This window comes from Phyllostomus discolor, chromosome 6 (assembly GCF_004126475.2).
Source record: "Phyllostomus discolor isolate MPI-MPIP mPhyDis1 chromosome 6, mPhyDis1.pri.v3, whole genome shotgun sequence".
NCBI lineage: Eukaryota > Metazoa > Chordata > Mammalia > Chiroptera > Phyllostomidae > Phyllostomus > Phyllostomus discolor.
Window position 1 is genome coordinate 41,919,512 of NC_040908.2, and position 13,569 is coordinate 41,933,080.

A 13,569-nucleotide genomic window follows, 5' to 3' on the forward strand; every position below is an offset into this window, starting at 1 on the left:
CTGGCTGTTGATATTTTTCTGCATGTTTGCTTCTTTATTCTAACTCATTATAAAGTGACTTTCCTGCCCACACATGCACTTGCACATGGCCTTATCATGACCATCTCAAAATGATAGCCTAAGATCTAGAGTCTACATGACTTCTGGCTCTTCTCCCCACAATTTAGTTCCCATGTTCTAATTCCGAATCCCCAGGAGAAAGTAATTGCTTCAGTCAGTTGTGCTCTGGAGGTCGGGTTGGGAGTGAAGGGATAAGATGAAATGGAACAAGGGATCCGTTTCTTCCAGGGTTATGAGCAGGGTGGGTTTTCAGAGAAGAAATTGTTGGCATCTCTTGCATATATCATGAGAAATTTTATTTTTTATGTATAATGGAAATATTTACAGAGTAAAGCAAGGGATTTTGTTTTTAGCCTGGTAATGTTTTTCAGTCTACTCGTGAATTTTGTGAGCATCTCCTTTCTTGATTGTGGCAACGTTATTAAGTGATTACAAATGAGAATGTACTGATTTCTAGATAGAAGCCCATTAAATGAATCTCTACTTCAGATTTGTTTTTTATTTTATATAAAATGCTATAAAATGAAGACTCTAATTCCACCTCATAAAAATTATATGACATTTATTTGACATTTGTAAATAAAGAAGTTTATTCATGTTATATAGATAATTTTAGACATTTTTGACATTATTAAATAAAGAAATCTATGTTACATAAACATTAAAGCCTAACTATTTTAGGAAAATCATTCTTGTTCTATGTACATTTATAGTATTGCTTCCTGTATAGTTTTAAAATTTGAAATCCTCTTAGCATGCAGAATAGATTATGATATACTGAAGGATTAAGCTCACTGCCTTGTGTCAGATTAATCCCTCAAATATAGATCATCCCTTGAACTGACAGAAATACGGCTGCAATTCAGCAAAAAAAAAAAAAAAAGAAAAAGCTCAATGGATAAGTTATTTTATGCAGGGTGAATGACATGCTTCTTGACTGGTTAATGTGTACTTCTCCAAATTAAATTTAAATAAGTCTCATAAACATATTTTACTCAGACTTTCATTGGAATTCATGGAAATGGTGTCTCTGATGGTTTATGTGGTGATACAGTGCCATTAACTACTTAGATACTTCCTACTTTATTGGAATAACTCAATTTGCAAAGATATTTTTTATTTTTATATAAAAGTTTTTTTTGTTTTTTTATTTTAATTTCCTCATCACACAAGTATAGTTAAACTTTTACATTTAAAAAAGTGGTTAATCCTATAAGAACATTGCTGTGCTTGCTTATGATTAAGTTTTTGAGTAAATGAGGTAAATGTTGAAGTGGAGCATGAAAAGTGAAGATTGTTATGTCATAGGGGTTATGGTTTGAAATTAATGTACAGTTAAGGAATATTTAAAGGAAATTTAAATAAAGCATACTTTTTTCCTAACAAGAGATTGTATGAAAACAATTTCCAACTGTCATTTTATGTAGATAGTTGAGTGATAGAGCAGAAATACTGACTTAAAATAAAAATATTTGATTTATTTAGTTATTAAAGTTTTATTTATTTAATTGATTGATTTTCTTTTTGAGAGAAAGAGAGGGGGGAGAAGGGAGAGAGAAAGACATCAGTTTGTTATTCCACTTACTTATGCCCTCATTGGTTGCCTTCTGTATGTGCCCTGACCAGAGAGCAAACTCACAATCTTGATGTATTGGGACAACACTTTAACTAACCAGCCTGGCCTGGGCCTTAAATAAAGTTATTTTAATAAAAATGTTAAAAATAGAAGCTCTAATAAACTTGTATCACTCATGAAAAATATGGGTATAGTTTATGTTAGAATAATTATGAAAAAAGGAATATACTGCTTTCTTTGAAAAGATGACATTGGAAGTATAGAATATTGAAGAAAATTGTTAGAGCAAAATTAAAATCTGAAGTTTTAAAGAATTGTATTTTAGCCCTGGCTGGTGTGGCTCAGTGGATTCAGTGCTGGCCTGTGAATCAAAGGGTTTCTGGTTTGATTCCCAGTCAGTGCACATGTCTGGGTTGCAGGCCACGTCCCCAGTGGGAGGCGTGCAATAGGCACATACATTGGTGTTTCTCTCTCTCTCCTCCCTCCTTTCCCCTCTATCTAAAAATATATAAATAAAATCTTTTAAAAATATGGCTTTAAAAAAATAGAATTGTATTTAAATTACATGACTTAAAAAACAAAAGCAAATTGGTGACTATTAAAAGACACTGGTCCCCCTTATCCATGAGGGATATGTTCCAAGACCCCCAGTGGGTGACAGAAAGCATAGATGAGTGCCAGATCCTAATCAGTTTCTTCAACTCTGCTGGAAATGTGGCAGCAATTTCTTTATCAGCAGATGCAGCCTCTCCAATAATTTTTATATTTTTTCAGTCCAAACCTATTCCTGAATCTGTGTCACCATCGCTTACTTGCAGTAAATGGCTTGATGTCATTTGTTGAAGGGGATCCCTTGATGAAGTCTTCCTATAATAGATTCAAAGCTTTCTAGTATAACACGTTAACCATCAATCAGAACACGTTTTCTGTTCAAGTCTTCCATTCACGAATTTAATGCCTTTCCATCTTAGCTAGGCACTTATCACTCACTGTGACTGTAAGTTTTATAGCTTGAGGTGCGACAGCAAAACTAGCACGAATTTCTTTTTCCTTCTTAACAAGTTCATGGATAGATTTATTCTTACCATAGATCTTAGCAACCTCAGCATGTGATTTTTTTTTCTCTCCGTATTGAGTCGAGAACTTTTACTTTTTAACTTAAAGAAAGCACTTCAAGGCTTCTCTTGGACATATCCAAATTGCCAGCATCACTACTCTTGGGCTTTGGGGCCATTATTAAAATAAAGGTTATTTGAACAAAAGCACTCTGATGTTGTGACAGTCAATCTGGTAACTGAGATGGCTCCTAAATGATCAATGGGCGGGAAGTATACAGGGAAGGGCAAAAATAGGTTTATGGTTCTTGGTATGGAAAATAATACAATAACAAATAGTAATACAACACAAGTAGTACAACTCTGTGTTTCATATACTTACAACTGTAAACCTACTTTTGCCTCCCTGTATATAGTGGGTCCTTAAATAACATCATTCAACATCATTTCATTATAATACTTATAAGATGTCATAGGAACTTAACTCCTGTTTATATCAAGAAGCCTATGGTAAAAGTGGTTTTGTTATACATCATTTCACTTAAAGTCATAAGCACAAGTTTAAGTGAAGACTTCACTGTACAGGGTGGATACAGATCTATCTAGAGATACACTAGACAAATGGATAATTCTAAGCAGACAGAGCAGGACAGTGTAAATTTTGCAAGTATAATACCAGTTTTGCTTTTTTGACTTCTTAATGAACCAAACCATTTACATAGATAATAGGTATTCCAAACATAGTTTATTCTAGTAATCAGGCACAATGTCATAGCTAATATGAATTATTGTGGAGTTATCTGGGGTCTTGAAGTTTTGGAGAACAGTTGAAAAAGCTTCTGGACCTATTCCTAAAGGAGGAACTGTGAACCTGTCAGCGCTAGCCCAGTTGCTGCCTAACAGTTCTTGTCTTCGCCACTGTTACCAATTCAGAGCTGTGGTAGCTTATTCACAATCCTGCCAGTCTGTAGCAGAATAAGAAATACCAATTTATTAGAATATTTAATTAATAAACACTACCAGGTTCACACTATTTGGAAAACACAGCATTTATAAACCATGGACATTGTCAAAGACCTCATACATAATATATTTTTACCACTGTTTAAACTTGGATTTCTACATATATGAGTTAATTTTTCCAGAGAAATATGAAATGGGGAAATAGGCAATTTATTTAAGAACTAAGTGTTGTTTAGTTTTCACCTGCACAACTGACAAACTTATCATCATCATTATATAACAAAGTAGTTTTATTTATATTCATATTTTATCTTAATATCCCATTTTTTACTTTTTAGTATAGACTATGGTCTACTCACATTGGACCTGGAAATGGTATAGAACTTTTCTATTAGTCTCTTACCTCGTTGAAGAAGACAATGGTCAAATAAACAAAAGGGTATGGTAGATCAGGAAATGTCATTTGTATTTTTGGTTAATGATTATTTACTAGAAAATCTGGATAAAATGTTGCCATCTTGACAAAAACTATCTCAATACAATTTTTTCTTTAAAAAATTAGTTAACTTTTGATTAATGTAATAAAGAAGGACTGGAATAACAGAATGAAAATTTGCTGGTAGTGCTACATCTCTTTTTAGCATAGTTCACATACTATGTATTACTAAAAACTTCTCCAGGGCAGTAGCAAATTGAGTAATGTAATTTAAATTTCACCTTTTTTAAAAATTTAATCTTTATTGTAATTTTCTCTATTACCATTTAGTCTCCTTATACTCCCTCCCCACTCTATTACAGACTTTTACAGTAGTAAAATACATGCTTTCTACTAATGAATGAATGTCAAAAACTTTAAAGGGTCTGAGATTTTTACCTTACTTCAAGCTAACATGTTATGAAACTAGTTTCATGCTGGTATAACACATGAAACTCCTCAGTCAGAGATAAAGGACACTTTATTTCTCACAGTAATAGTACTTAAGGTATCAACTTTTGGGGGGGGGGTGGGGGCAGAAGGTGGCATTGATTTCCCGAGCCTCACTCCTGTAGCATGATGTAAAGAGGGATGGATGACATCCTCACACTCACTGGGCTATGTAAAGGATAAGAATTGTGAGTTTAAGGGGGACTTCCGGCAAGATGGAGGAATAGGTGGATGCACTGTACCTCCTTGCACAACCAAGAACAGAACAACAATAATTTACAACAATGATTTGCAGTCATAATATCAGAACTGTCAGAGGATTTATCTAAATGGAAGTCAGACAGCCAAGAAGTTGAAGTAGATCCGTACATCCAGACTGGTAGGGGACGACAAGCCGAGCGGGGGCGGGGCTGGCTCGAGTTGCCGGCGCACATAGGTCGGGGGAAATTTGGCGCAAAATCGGCACGACAGCAGTCCGGGGCGTGCGAGTGCAGCGGTGCAGCGGTGATCCCTGAGTACGCAAGCAGCGGCTGGGGGAATCAGTGGGGCAGCGATTGTGCCAGGGCAGAGCTCACGGCCCAGAAGCCCAGGGAAGTGTTTGACTCCAGGAGAACGAAACTGTGGCCATTGATCCCTCCTGTCCCCGCTCCTGCCCCTGCCCCCACATATAACGTCACAATCTAGCGACTGGGGCGCCCAGCCCCAGTGAACATCTAAGGATCTGCCCCCCACCGTAACAAGAGCGACCAGACCGGAGAAAAAAATAAATAAATAAAATAATAGGAGAGATAGGGAAAGACATAAGACATGTTTCCAGCAGAACAGATCAGTCCCCCAGGACTCATCCTTTTGAGTGACCAAGAAATAGCCAATCTATCAGATGCACAGTTCAAAACACTGGTGATCAGGAAGCTCACGGAACTGGTTGATTTTGGATGCAAATTATATGAAAAAATGCAGATTACCATAAAAGGGATGCAGGAAGATATACGGAGGAGAGCCAATAGTGAAAGGAAGGAATCTGAGTATCAAAACAATACAGTGGACCAGAAGGAAGATAGAATCAACCAAGCAGGAAAGCATGATGAAATAAGAATTCAAAAAATCGAAGAAAAGCTTAAGACCATCGAGGACACCTTTAAACGTTCCAACATCCGAATTATAGGGGTACCAGAAGGGGAGGACCAACAAGTGGAAAAGTTATTTGAACAAATAATAAAGGAGAACTTCCCCAAACTGGCAAAGGGAATAGTCTTCCAAGAAATCCAAGGAGCACAGAGAGCCCCAAAGAAGTTGGACCCAAGAAGAAACACACCAAGGCACATCATAATTACATTAGCCAAGGTAAAAACGAAGGAGAGAATCCTAGAAGCAGCAAGAGATAAGGGGACAGTCACCTACAAAGGAGTTCCCATCAGACTGTCAGCTGATTTCTCCAAAGAGACCTTACAGGGAAGAAGGGGCTGGAAAGAAATATTCCAAGTCATGAAAGACAAGGACCTACATCCCAGATTGCTCTATCCAGCAAAGCTCTCATTTAGAATGGAAGAGAAGATAAAGTGCTTTTCAGATAAGGTCAAATTAAAGGAGTTCATCATCACCAAGCCCTTACTTTATGAAATGCTAAAGGGACTTATCTAAGAAAAGAAGATAAAGAAAAGACATGTATAGTAAAAGGACAGCAAACTCACAATTATTAACAACCACACCTAAAGCAAAAGCAAAAGAAACTAAGCAAACAACTAGAACAGGAACAGAACCACAGAAATGGAGGGCACATGGGGGGCTAGCAGTTGGGGGGGAGGGTAGAGGGGGAAAAGGTATAGAGAATAAGTAGCATAGAATGTAGGTTGAAAATAGATAGGGGGAGGACAAGAATAGTATGGGAAATGTAGAAGCTAAAGAACTCATAAGTATGACACATGGACATGGACTAAAGGGGGGGAACGTGGGTGGGAGAGGGGGTACAGGGTAGAGGGGAGTGAAGGGGGAAATGGGACAACTGTAATAGCATAATCAATAAAATACATTTAAAAAAAAAAGAATTGTGAGTTTAAGGAACTCAGATCTTTTATAACTGGCAGTAAGTATGAGTCTCCTTTGCTCCAGAGGGAGACAGTATCTTGTTCCAAGGGAGAGTCAGTGTCTTAAAGCATTCAAGAGACCCACAGAAAATTGTCTCTCAACAGGGGGCTTGGGATGAAACTTTTGCTTAATACTTCATATTTGCTTAACATTTTGTAATGCAAATTAATAATTTAAATAAGATTACAAGAGAAAATATTTAAAATACTTGTAAGAACCAAGTTTAAGTATACTACTTTTTTTAAATTTTATTTTAATCATTGTTCAAGTACAGTTTTCTCCCACTTACTCCCATCCTAGCCCACCCACTCAACCCTCACCTCTTCTCCCCCATTACCCCCCACCCCTAGTTTTTGTCCACGTGTCCTCCAAATTTGTTCCTGTCGACCCTGCCCATTCCCCCTGAAATTCCCTCTTCTCTCCCCTCTGGTCACTGTCGGTCTGCCCCCTATTTCAGTGTCTTTGGTAATATTTTGCTTGTTTCTTTGTTTTGTTGTTTAGGTTCCTGTTAAAGGTGATATCATGTGGTATTTGTCTTTCACTTCCTGGCTTGTTTCACTTAGCATAATGCTTTCCAGCTCCATCCATGCTGTTGCAAAGGGTAGGAGCTCCTTCTTTCTTTCTGCTGCATAGAATTCCATTGTGTAAATGTACCATAGTTTTTGATCCATTCATTTACTGATGGGCATCTAGGTTGCTTCCAGCACATAGCTATTGTAAATTGTGCTGCTATGAACATCGGGGTGCAAAGGTTCTTTTGTATTGGTGTTTCAGTGTTCTTAGGATATAGTCCCAGCAGTGGAATTGCAGGGTCAAAAGGCAGATCCATTTTTAGTTTTCTGAGGAAGTTCCATACTGCTTTCCATAGTGGTTGTACCAGTCTGCAGTCCCACCAACAGTGCACTAGGGTCCCCTTTTCTCCACAACCTCTCCAACACTTGTTGTTTGTTGCTTTGTTTATGATGGCCATTCTGACTGGTGTGAAGTGGTATCTCATTGTGGTTTTAATTTGCATCTCTCTGATAGCTAGCGATATTGAACATCGTTTCAGGTGTCTTTGGATTTTCTGTATGTCCTCCTTAGAGAAGTGTCTGTTCAAGTCCTTTGCCCATTTTTTTTTAAGATTTTATTTATTTTATTTTTAGGGAGGGAAGGGAGGGAGAGAGAATGTGCAGTTGCTGGGTGTTATGGCCTGCAACCCAGGAATGTACCCTGGCTGAGAATCGAACCTGGGACACTTTGGTTCCCAGCCCGCGCTCAATCCACTGAGCTACGCCAGCCAGGTCTTTGCCCATATTTTAATTGGGTTACTTGTCTTCTTAGAGTGGAGTCGTGTAAGTTCTTTATATATTTTGGAGATTAAACCCTTGTCTGAGGTATCATTGGCAAATATGTTTTCCCATACAGTCGGTTCTCTTTTTATTTTGATACTGTTTTCTTTAGCTGTGCAAAAGCTTTTTATTTTGATGAGGTCCCATTTATTTATTCTTTCCTTTATGTCCCTTGCTCTAGGAGACATGTCAGTAAAAAAGTTTCTGCGTGAACTATCTGAGATTTTCTTGCCTACGTTCTCTTCTAGGACTTTAATGGTGTCACGGTTTATATTTAAGTCTTTTATCCACCTTGAATTTATTTTTGTATAAGGTGTAAGCTGGTGCTCAAGTTTCATTTTGCACATAGCTGTCCAGTTCTCCCAACACCATTTGTTGAAGAGGCTATTTTTATTCCATTTTATGTTGCTGCTTCCTTTGTCAAATATTAATTGACTGTAGAGACTTGGGTTTATTTCTGGGCTCTCTGTTCTGTTCCATTGGTCCATGTGCCTGTTTTTATGCCAGTACCAGGCTGTTTTGATTACAGTGGCCTTGTAGTATAGTTTAGTGTCAGGTATTGTGATCCCTCCTACTTTACTCTTCTTACTCAAAATTGCCGCAGCTATTCGGGGTCGTTTATGGTTCCATATAAATTGTTGAAGTGTTTGTTCTATGTCTGTGAAATAAGCCATTGGTACTTTAATAGTTATTGCATTGAATGTGTAAATTGCTTTTGGTAGTATGGACATTTTGATGATATTAACTCTTCCAATCCATGAACACGGTATATGTTTCCATTTGTTTGTGTCTTGCTTGATTTCTCTCCTCAGTGTCATGTAGTTTTCTGAATACAGGTCTTTTACCTCTTTGGTTAGGATTATTCCTAGGGATTTTATTTTTCTTTTTGCTATTTCAAATGGGATTTTTTTCTTGATTTCTGCTTCTGCTGTTTCATTGTTGGTGTACAGAAATGCCTTTGATTTCTGGATATTGACTTTGTATCCCACTGTTTTGCCAAATTCATTTATTAGGTCAAGCAGTTTTTTGGTGGAGTCTATAGGATTTTCTATGTACACTATCATGTCATCTGAGTATACTACTTTTGAAGCAGCAAGTAACTTACAATTTAAGAACTTTCCAAAATTTTACATTATTGAAAAAAGTTAAGCACTTTTACTTAGGATCACTTTGCCATTATGCTGCATGTTTTTGAAACTAATAATACAGGACTTTCAAAACAATTTATTTTAGATTTTACTTATTTTTAGAGCGAAGAAAGAGAGAAGAGAAACATTGATGTGCAAGATATGTCAATAGGTTGCCTCTTGCATGCCCCCAACTAGAGACCTAGTCTGCAACCCAGGCATGTGCCCTGACTGGAAATTGAACCAGTGACCTTCCAATTCATAGGCTGGCACTCAATCTACTGTGCCACTCCCGCCAGGGCTCAATTAGTCCCCTTATTTATTAAAAAAAAAAAAAAACAAACCCCACATTTATTTATTTATTTTAGTGAGAGGGGAAGTGAGGGAAAAGGAGAGGGAAAGAAACATCAATGTGAGAGAAGCATCAAGGAAAATGAACCCACAACCTTTTGGCTTGCAGGATGATGCCCAAGCAACTGAGCCACACTGGCTAGGGAGAAAACACTCTAAATATAACTCAGCTAGTTTCTTTTTCTTTCTTTCTTTTTTTATTGTTCAAGTATAATTGTCTCCATTTTCCCCCTGCCAATCCCCCTGCCCCACACATCCTCACCTCCCACCCCATTCTTACCCCATTTTGGCTTTGTCCATGTGTCCTTTATACGTGTTCCTGGATGACCTTTCCCCTCCGCTTTTGTTACCCTCTTCCCCTTCCCCTTGGGTTACTGTCAGATTGTTCTTGATTTCAATGTCTCTGGTTGTATTTTGCCTGCTTGTCTGTTTTGTTGATTAGGTTCCACTTAAATGTGAGATCATATGGTATATGTCTTTCACCAACTGGCTAATTTCACTTAGCATAATGTTCTCCAGATCCATCTATGCTGTCACAAAGGGTAGGAGTTCCTTCTTTCTTCCTGCTGCGTAGTATTCCATTGTGTAAATGCACCATACACAATGGTGCATTTCTGATCCACTCATTTACCGATGGGCACTTAGGTTGCTTCCAACACTTGGCTATTGTAAATTTTGCTGTTATGAACATTGGGTGCATAAGTTCTTCTGAATTGGTGTTTCAGGATTCTTAGGGTATAATCAACAGTGGAATTGCTGAGTCATAATGCAGTTCCATTTTTAGTTTTCTAAGGAAATCCCATACAGTTTTCCACAGTGGCTGCACCACTCTATATTCCCACCAACAGTGTACTAGGGTTCCCTTTTCTCCACCATCTTGTTAGCACTTGTTTGTTGAATTGTTTATGATAGCCATTCTCAACAGTGTGAGGTGGTACCTCATTGCAGTTTTAATTTGCATCTCTCTGATGGTTAGTGATGCTGAGCATCTTTTCATATGTTTTTGTGTCCTCTGTATGTCCTCCTTGGAGAAGTGTCTGTTCAGGTCCTTTGCCCATTTCTTAATTGAGTTTAAACTCAACCAGTTTATACTGTTTTCTTTTTTTACTCCATAGAGGGAAGTTTAAGTCAGTAAAACACAAATTTCATATTATTTACACCAAACCAAAGTGAACCATTCTTAGAGAATCACCATCTCCAATTTCCTGAAAGCAAACAAATAAAAATAATTGACATCATGTTTATGCAGAGAATAAAAAGAGCTGCCTTAATATTTATATTTTTAATTTTAATATTCAAAAACAGCAAAACAAAACAAAATGCATTATATATGTACACTAGAAAACTATAACTTACTCTTAAAATTTTGATATAGTATTTATGAAAATCAGTGAAGAGATAATATATGAACCATAAAAAGGCAAAGAGGGAAGGATAGGATGTTAGTTGAAATTTGGAAGCATCTGAAGACTCCTACAATGAAAGTTGCAAATTTTGGGTCATCATTTGTGATTCCACCTATTTTTTTCTTGTTGTACAATTATAGTTGTCCCCATTCACCCACCCCATTACTTACCTACCCACCTCCACCTCCTACATTCAATCGGATTCCACCTATTTGATTTTACAATACCGTCTGTTCTAAATGGTCCCATGTAGCACATAGTTCTTAATTTTGATAGTTTACTAAGTAGTTGATAGTGGCTCTTGAGGCAGTGATTCATGGAAAACATAATGGTTTCATAAGCCCTGTATAAAATTTTATGAACCTGCAAAGGGATACCAACAAGAACCTCATCTGTTTCCCATTTCTCCTTCTTTTTTTCTCCCCCTACAAGGATTTTTAATTTTTTATTAAATTTATTGATATGACATCAGTTAATAAAATTACATAGGTTTCAAGTGTAAAATTCTATGGTACATCAACTGGACATTACGTTGTCTGTTTACCACCCAAAGTCATATCTTCTGCCTTCACCATGTATTTGACCCTCTTTCCCCTTTACTGTTCCCCTACCCCCTTCCCTCTAGTAACCACCATACTGTTGTCTGTGTCTGTGAGTTTTTGTTATTTTTGTTTTTTTATTTGTTGCTTTCATTTGTTGCTTCAGTTTTATATCCCACATATGAGTGAAATCACATGGTTCTTGACTTTTTCTGTCTCATTTCACTTAGCATGATATTCTCAAGGTGCATTCATTTTGTCACCAATGACAGTATTTCATCTTTTCTTATTTGGCTGAGTAGTATTCCATTGTCTATGTATGTACCATATATTCTTTATCCAGTCATCTGCAAAAGACTTAAGGTGTTTCCATGTGTTGGCCGCTGTGAATAATGCTGCAATGAACATAGGGGTGCATATATCTTTGCAAATAAATGTTTTCAAAATTTTCAGGTGATACCCAGAAGAGGGGTTGCTGGGTCATATGGTAACTGTATTCTTAATTTTTGAGGAACTTCCATACTGTTTTCTATGGTGATTTTACTAGTTTACATTTCCAACAGCAGTGATTAAGGGTTCCTTTTTCTCCACAAGCTGTCCAACACTTATTATTAGTCTTTTTGATAATAGCCATTCCAACATGTGTGAAGTAATCCCATTGTATTACCACAGACTGCAGAAATACCAAAGATCATACTAGAGTACTATGAAACACTATATGCCACCAAATTCAATAACCTATGAGAAATGGATAAGTTCCTAGAAATTCACAATCTTCCTAGACTGAATCATGATAAACTTGAAAATCTAAACAGATGGATCAACATTGAGGAAATTGAAACAACTATCAAAAATTCTCCAAAATGTAAATGTCCAGGACCAGATGGATTCACTACTGAATTCTACCAAACATTTAAAGATGATTCAATACCTGTCCTTCTCAAACTCTTCCAAAAAACTGAAGAGCAGTACTTCCTAATACATTTTATGAGGCCAACATAACACTGATACCAAAACCTGGTAAGGACAACACACAAAAAAGAAAACCACAGACCAATATCTCTGATGAATACATATATGAAAATCCTAAATGAAACAATAGCAAATCAAATAAAACAATGCATTAAACAAATACATCACAATCAGATGGAGTTCATTCCAGCAGCACAAGGATGGTTCACCTTATGCAAATTGATCAATGTAATACACCATATTAACAAAATAAAGGATAAAAATCATGTGATCCTATCAGTTAATGCAGGAAAAAGCATTTCACAAGCTACAACATCTATTTATGATTAAAACAATCAATAAAAAAGGGCCATATATGAGAAACCTTCAGTTAATATCATATTCAATGGTGAAAAACTGAAAGCTTTTTCTCTAAGATCATGAACAGGACAAGGGTATCAACTCTCATCACTGTTATTCAACATAGTGCTGGAAGTCCTAGCCAGAGCAATCAGGCAAGAGAAATAAATAAAAGTCATCCAAATTGGGAATGAAGAAGTAAAATTCTAACTTTTTGAGGATGACATGATTCTTTATATATAAAACCCTAAAGACTCCATTTTGAACAAGAAATTTTATGATAGAATTCTGAAATTAGAATATGTTCAAATGTAAGATAAGTGATACTATTTGAAAAATGACACAGTGGGGACATTTTTGAATGTTTGGAGATAACCTACTTAGAATTGAAATGGTAAAAGGGAAAGGTAATGATGGTCGAGATGATGGTTGTACTCAAATTGGAGATATTTATCTTAAAAGTTATTCCTTAAGTTATACCTTGAAAGTTCTTTTTGTTTCTAATAGAAGACTTTTAGAAAAATAGTACTTTAAGTAGCTACATTATAGTACTTTAAGTAGCTATATCTCAAAGAAAACAGGTGTGGAGCTGGCAAATAAGGGAAACACGTACGTATGCAAGTGCTTGTGGATCCTGAAGAACACAAACATTTTTTAAGAACCTGGAAAAACAGGTAACAAGAAGAATGAGTAATTTAATAGTGCCTGGGGCTTGCATGTGTGTTCTGGCTTTTAGCTTTCAGTTTGAAAACAAAAAAATCATTTATACAAGCACTGGTATTTAAAAAACATAAGCTCCAACTCCTGGCTTATAAGCTACTATATCAAATTCTATTTTTT

General features: G+C 36.6%; 1 protein-coding gene and 1 long non-coding RNA gene across 2 annotated transcripts in view; one reads left to right on the plus strand and one right to left on the minus strand.

Annotated features, from left to right (window-relative positions):
- LOC118501106 overlaps positions 1–13,569 on the plus strand; it is a 150,825-nt gene that overhangs the window by 31,875 nt on the left and 105,381 nt on the right. The window lies entirely within an intron of this gene.
- Positions 10,507–13,569, minus strand: part of LOC114498694 (WD repeat containing planar cell polarity effector) — a 295,440-nt gene continuing 292,377 nt past the window's right edge. Inside the window, exon 17 of the mRNA XM_028514800.2 lies at positions 10,507–10,678. The gene's annotated coding sequence lies outside the window, so the exon portion shown is untranslated. The remainder of the gene's footprint in view (positions 10,679–13,569) is intronic.